This window comes from Ranitomeya variabilis, chromosome 5 (genome assembly GCF_051348905.1).
Source record: "Ranitomeya variabilis isolate aRanVar5 chromosome 5, aRanVar5.hap1, whole genome shotgun sequence".
NCBI classification, from domain to species: Eukaryota; Metazoa; Chordata; class Amphibia; order Anura; family Dendrobatidae; genus Ranitomeya; species Ranitomeya variabilis.
The window spans coordinates 29,688,393-29,694,641 of NC_135236.1; positions in this window are offsets into that span (position 1 = coordinate 29,688,393).

Genomic DNA, 6,249 nt, shown 5'->3' on the forward strand with positions numbered 1-6,249 from the left:
TCATTCAGTCCATCATTTTATCACATGCAAAACGAAATTTGTAGTTTATATTATTTTCTGTCCATGCCGGTTCTTTTATATTGGCAAAACCATTCGTCCGTTAGTCCATAGATTTAGAGAACATCATAGTTCAATATCCACCGGTAAAGGTTGTCCTCGGTTAATCAAGCACATGCGAGACTTGCATAATTCAGACCCAAATCTATTGCGTTTTGCAGGTTTGGAAGTGGTCAAATACCCACCGCAAGGGGGTGACCACAATAAATTATTACTTCAAAAAGAGGCGAAGTGGATCATTAAGACCAACGCACAGGGACCCCTCGGTCTCAATGACAAATTGGACATGGCGATATTTCTTTAAGATGTGAAATTATGTAATTATTTAACAATTTGAGATATACTTGATATTGAAGTCCGGAGCAATAATGTTTAGAGTCAATAATCGCACAATTTTTATGCATTGTATTTTCACTCTCACTTATGTAATTATGTCTAGTTCCCTATAAAGGAAATGACGTTTTTAATGTGTGCACCTGGACCCGTTGAAGCGCACGAGCGCGAAACGGCCGTAGTCCTACCTCCACTCCCCGCACCCTCCTACGTACCAACCGCCTCTCCTTGTAAAGTTCGTCATGTGGTGAAACTGTAATAAAGGACGAGTTTTTGCACAGCAATTTCCTGGTGAGTGCCACTTTTCTTCTTATTTATTGAATTGCTCACACACGTTGTTTCAGTGGAGCACCGCCGTTGGATTACTGTATGCACACTTCAGTTAACCCGCAACGAAATCCTGTTCTAAAGGCAGTGTGGAGTGTCCCACGTGTGCCTAGTGCCGGTTTATCTGCATCTTTTCTAAATCATGCTATGAGATTGTTTATGCATTGGATATGAGAATATTCGCCAAGCTGCCTCTGGTGCACTGACATATCTTGAATCCATGAATTGGTGTGTTTCATCATGTTGGATGTTAGTCTGGCAGATTTCAAGATTGGCTTTATCATGTCCTTTGTAGACGTATTTAAATAAATATTTCACAGCCTGAATGGAACCACAAACTTCGACATTTATATGGCACTTGTATTTTAATAGCAGGAACGGATTATATGGAACCACCCACGAATTGTCAATCATGTTAGAATGGTGTTGAAAAGATGGGCCAAAGTGTCTGCGATAAGTAGGATAGGCGTCCTTAGCTATGATGGTTCTTGGTTGCAAATCTTTAGGGAAACCTTTTGTACACTTCCCCAGATCCATACAGGGAGAATTTGGGTTGTGTTCTCCACACGGACCATGAATCATATGTTGGAGAACAATTTTATGGAGCTGAGGGTAGTGGGTAGGATTGGGAATTTCAGCCCACACTGTATTGTCTATGTCCTCCTCAGTCCTTAATTTGGAGTTGCTGTCCAGAATAATCAAAATGTGAGCGTGTGGAAGGCCACGTTTTTGAAATTCAATTACATGAACCATAGCGCAAACTTTCCCAAATAATCCGTTGTTAATGTCTTTTAAGAGTGCTTCCAGTTTTATTTTGAAAACACGTGCCACCAAATCAGGTCTATGTTCCACACGCTGCCAAGGTTCCAAATTCTCAGTAATCTCATTCCATTTTGGATTACAGGTCATGGTGATGAATAGATCAGGACGACCATATTTAGTCACAATAGCCATGGCATCCTGGTACCGCTGCTGCATATTCCTGGGACTGCCTTCAAACGAAGATGGTAAAATGACCGTTTTTCCAATGGGGATGCCCTTCTCAATGGATTTTTTCTGGAGATGTTCCTGGAGTACACAATAATCCTCTACTTTCAAATCCTTTTGGTGTTGACGGATATAATTTAGGCGATTTGCCTCGATTTTCACATAAGCATCCACTAAGTACTGCTGAGTGAGTTTGCCACCATTCAGGAGTGGATTAAACTGATTACGGACAGACAGCACATAGCAGTAATATTGCAGTTGTGTAACTCTGCGTGGACTTTGCCCTTGTTGCTTGAGGCCATCATGCCAGCCCTGGTCTCCGTAAGGGAAAAATAAAGGATAGAGTAAAGCATCTAAATTACTGTGTAGAATGCTGACCTGTTGTGTTCTTGGCGCCAAAGGATTTTTGGGGTCCGGTTGTAAATGTATTAAAATATCACGATTAAATGGTGGCTCTCCATTGTCATTTTCAAATACGACAGCAACTTCATTGACAGTTGGATTATTATATCGGCGAGGGTCTTGATTCCGATCTTGTTTAAGGGCCATGATGATATTTGGCATGAGAGTGCCATTAGCTTCAGCTTTAAGATGTTCTTCATGTTCCACATCTCGTAACATTTTGTAGGCAGCAACAAAGGGATTCACATTGTCTAACTGAAGAGCAATTATACTCATCAAAGTGGGATGACATTTTTGATTTTGTTCACAGTTTAAACGTTCATTCGCGGTAGCGGTATCCAAAATATACAGTTGGGCATAAGCTGGAACTTGATCATCACTGGGATGTAGGGTTCCAGTACGATGATATATTTGTCCATGTATACGGAAACAGTAAGGGCCATGTCCAGGTGGAGGGGATATATTGGCACCCATGGAGGCGAAAGCAAATGAGCTGTTAATACTACGAATATTTTCCATGAGATTCTTACTGAACTCACTCTCCCCTGTCAGCAATCGTTTAAAGACCTCGGGATATTGGGGTATAGGTATATGCACTTTACTCTTGTGACAACACAGAGTAAAATTTTTATCTGCTGGTATCTCAGCATTAAAATGTAATGCTTGACAATGTTCACATAAATAGTTCATAGGACCACAGGAGTGTTCTACTATGGTACTGTCATCATTAGTAAAACCTGTAGGATGTTGAGGTACAGGTTGTGGTAACGGAGCATTGGAATGTTTCTTTAAGCCAACATATATAAAGCGTGGACCTGGTAGAGGATCTTCACTGTCCACAGATTCAATCACTGAGGAGTTGGAAGGTGTATCGTGGTCAGGGTTTATTAATATGGAGGTGCAAGCGGTTTTTTTGCGCCGTTCACGGCGTGCACCAGCTGCATTTGGTAATGGTTTGTTTGTTGCCTTAGAAGAGTCAGGTGTGAAGCATGTCTTATAAGCAGACTTAACGGTGTACAGGCGACGGCGTTTATCATTTGGAGTGTAAGTAGGACAGTGTTTGCGCTTACGTGCAGATTTACCAACGGTTAAAGGAGCTTCAGCCTGCACACATTCTATGAATGGAGACAAAGAAGCTGTATTGTGGGCAGAATCTATGACTGAGGACGTGGAAATATTATGTTTTGTGAAGAGCAGAACAAAAATGGTTACCTCAATGAACCACAAAAAAGAATTTGTGATAAATATTGACCTGTCCATTCAAAGACATTTTAGCTATAGTATGAAATCCTGGTTTTCTTGTCTGTGGAATTGCCTTTGTACTGTTTGCTTGTGAAACTGCCACTGTATTGTTTTGTTTGCTGTGAAACTGCCACTGTATTGTTTTGTTTGTGAAACTGCCGCCCACGAAACTGTTTTTTCCTTCTTTCTTTGTTCAAACTTGTAAAACTTGTATAACCACTGAAACTAACTTAACCATTGAAACTACCTGTACAAACTATATAAAGAGAGGATAGCAGCTTGAAGGCAGGCGTGCTTCAGAAGGCTTCCCAGTGATACACTATACGAGAGGTGTCTTGTGTATTATTTCTGGTGACTCCCCACTTCCAAGGGCTGCTCCGACTGAGTGAGATCTTGACATTTCCTGGCGCCTGAACAGGGACCCGAGGTCTGTGTACTCCTTCAAGAACACCGGCAGAATACGAACGAAAAGAGAATCTGGGATAATGGACGGCAGATGAACAAAAACCTGGCCAGGTAAGAGACACTGTTAGATCTCTTATATCTGCCCTGCACTGTCCGTAAGATTTTCTGTGTCGTGTTCTTTAGCGGGTAGTTCTAGTAGAGGAGGATACCTATAGCTCGGGTTCTTGAACTATTTAGGAATTGATCACCTCACGGAGTACAGCATTGAATGAGAGTGAATGTGAATGGAAGGTGTGTGGAAGTTGGGAATAGCCCTATAAGCCGCCCAGGGTGTTGAAACAGAAGAAGTGACTGACCCACTGGGCAACGTGGTTGCGTCCTTTCGGGGAGACCTCTGAGCCTATGTTCAATCTCTGACCCTGTCTTTGACGAAAACCTGGTGACGGATAAGTGTATGATAGTATGAGCCCAGGACAGATAAATTAGCCTGGGACAAGTTTGATCTTCTGTATGATAGTATGAGCCCAGGACAGATAAATTAGCCTGGGACAAGATACGTCTGTCTGGTTGCATTTATGTTGTTTGCTATAGGTGTAGGCCTAGCTCCTTAGGAAGAAGGTAACGAGGTATTCTCATACCCAAACGCCACCTAGGGCAAGAAAAAGATATCCTAGCTCCTTAGGAAGAAGGTAACGAGGTATTCTCATACCCAAACGCCACCTAGGGCAAGAAAGCTCAGGATAAGAAAATGGGGAATAAGCAAACAAAGTCGGAACCAGAAGAATTAGATATCTATACTATCATAAAGGAGAGAAGTGGTGAAGATGCCACTAAGGGGCTGAGAAAGATTTTTAGTAAGTTTGGAGTTACTAGGGCAGAAGCTTTTAGTAGAAAACTATGGGAAGGAATTCAGGAAAGAAAAAAAGGCATAATCAGAGACAAGAAATGGATAGATCAGATCCAAGCGTTGATTGATGTCTCTAGGGTAGCAGAAAATGAGGGATGGACATATAATCAACAGAGTAAAAAGTGGTGTATTAGACCCGCAGGCTGTGGAGAAAAACAAAATGTGAAATCTAAAAATACCCCACCCCCATACCTTAACCCACATGCCCCATCTTTTCTCCAAACACCACCTCAAAGTTTAGCCGGACCAGGAGGATGGGTATGTCCGCACTGTGGACAACAAAATCCAGACTGGAGAAATGATTGCCTAGCCTGTGGTACACCTAGACATGGCGCTGTACTTGCCCCTGTTAGGGTAGTACCAAGACCCTTTAGGGAACCTGGTGCTGACGGAGTAATGGGAACTAGATACCACCAAACTCGACAATATTTCCCTTGGTCCCCCGCTGAAGGCATGTCTCTCTTGCATAACGCACCAGATCCCACCCAGTGTCCAGTTAGATTTGCACAATACATACAGCAAATTATGCAGACTCACGCAGGAGTTTGGGCAGATGGAGAAGAATTATGTAGAATGAAAATGACTCCTGGACTCTTCCAGGAGCTATTAGCAAATCTACAGGTACATAGGCCCCAAGCAGGAGATGGTGCCTTACAAACGATAGAATCAGGTACGCAATTTGTAGATCACTTAATGGTTTTCATGAGGGAAAAACAGAGGCAGAGAGGAACAACGGGAGTGGTGGCTCAGAAATCTGGACAATCAGTAGACGAATATTATCTAAGTGTAGAAAATAATTTCAGAGATGAAGGCATGGATCTAACCGCTCCAGGAATGATGAGGTTAGTTACAAAAACCTTTATAGATGGATTGTCTCCAAAAGTGAAGGAAAAGCTTAAGGCCGCAACCCCTGATTGGAGAACCTTGGAAGACCCACACCTGGCTAGACAGAAAGCTGTAGGGATAGAAATGGACTTAAGAGAAAATTCTAAGCCAGTAAGAATTGCACAGGCTAATACTGGCTCTGCTAATCAAAAGTTTACTTGTCATTACTGTAAGAAGCCAGGACATTTCCAAAGGGAATGTAGGAAGAGAAAAGCAGATATAGATTCAGGAACCTTTGTACCCAAAAATAGGCAAACAGACAGCTCAGAATGACTGAAAGTTATGCAGGTCTCTCTTCCTTCTAGAAGACCAATAATACAAGCTGAGGTTGAGGGTAAAAATGTACCTTTTCTGATAGATACGGGAGCAACATCCTCCATTTTAAATCAGGACTTTTTACCATATCCTGACAATATATCCTCAAAGGTAACATATGCAGAAGGGTATGATGGTAAAATTCAGGCGTTGCCCTTTACAAAACCTTTAAATGTGAGCTTTGGCCCTAAAACTTTTGTATCCAAATTTTTATTTGCTAAAGGTGCACCTACCTGCTTGTTGGGTACTGATGTCTTAAGTAAAATGCACGCAAACATCCATTTTAGAGAAGATGGCACAGTTATGCTGACCATCCCTGAAGATGCAGAAACTCTGGAACAATATGTTAGAATACAGGCAATGGAGGATTTTCCCGAAATTTACACTCA